The sequence below is a fragment of the Chrysochloris asiatica genome, unplaced genomic scaffold (assembly GCF_000296735.1).
Source record: "Chrysochloris asiatica unplaced genomic scaffold, ChrAsi1.0 scaffold00018, whole genome shotgun sequence".
NCBI classification, from domain to species: domain Eukaryota; kingdom Metazoa; phylum Chordata; class Mammalia; order Afrosoricida; family Chrysochloridae; genus Chrysochloris; species Chrysochloris asiatica.
In genome coordinates this window covers 28701610-28702477 of record NW_006408536.1, presented here as the reverse complement: position 1 = coordinate 28702477, position 868 = coordinate 28701610, and positions in this window count along the sequence as shown.

Sequence of the window (868 nt, the reverse complement as noted above, 5' to 3'; positions counted from 1 at the left end):
TGTTGTACACAGAGTCACTATGAGTTGGAGTTGACTCCATGGCACCTAATAACAACAACAGTGGTTGGAGAGAAGGGAGAATAATTCACTAGCTAGAGGATAGACACATGTTAACTTGGGTGATGGATAGGGCAATATACAAGAAGAAAAGGGAGGTTGACAGAAGAATCACGAATACAGGTGAATACACAGGGAAGAATGCAAGGGTTAAATGCAATAGAGGTAAATACTGTTATTATACACAAACCTGAAACAACAATGTGCTATGTGTAGCTAGAGGGACAGACAGGTTGAGTAGGTATGGGAGTGAGGGTGGGAGTACACTCACAAATATAAAAGGGTTTGAAAGAGGCTATTTGCACATGGGTATTTACCTTTGCTGCCAACACACCTATGAATGTGGCAAAATTAGGAAAACTTATTAGATATTACCAAACATCTTAAGCAAGAGTTGCTAGGCCTGGGGGCTAGACTACAGTCTCAGGTGAACCTATGATCAATTGACATAACGTAGTCCACAAAGACAATGTTCTACATCCTACTTTGGTGAGTAGTGACTGGGATCTAAAAAGCTCATGAGCAGCCATCTAAGGTGCAAGTTATTGGTCTCTCCATGTACAGAAGAAACAAGAATGATGACAATTGAAGGTGCTTGGAATCAACTAGTCCAATAGATCATTCGAGCAGGTGAACATCAGTCACCACAACTCTGAGATCAGAAAAACCATTACCAAATGCTCTGAAAGAGATCACATCAGAAGGTCTTGGAGAGAGTGGGAAAATATGTGAAACAAAATTAAAAATTATATATAGATAATAATTAAATCCTCTTCACTTTCAGCAAGCAAAGTTGTATCATCTGCATATC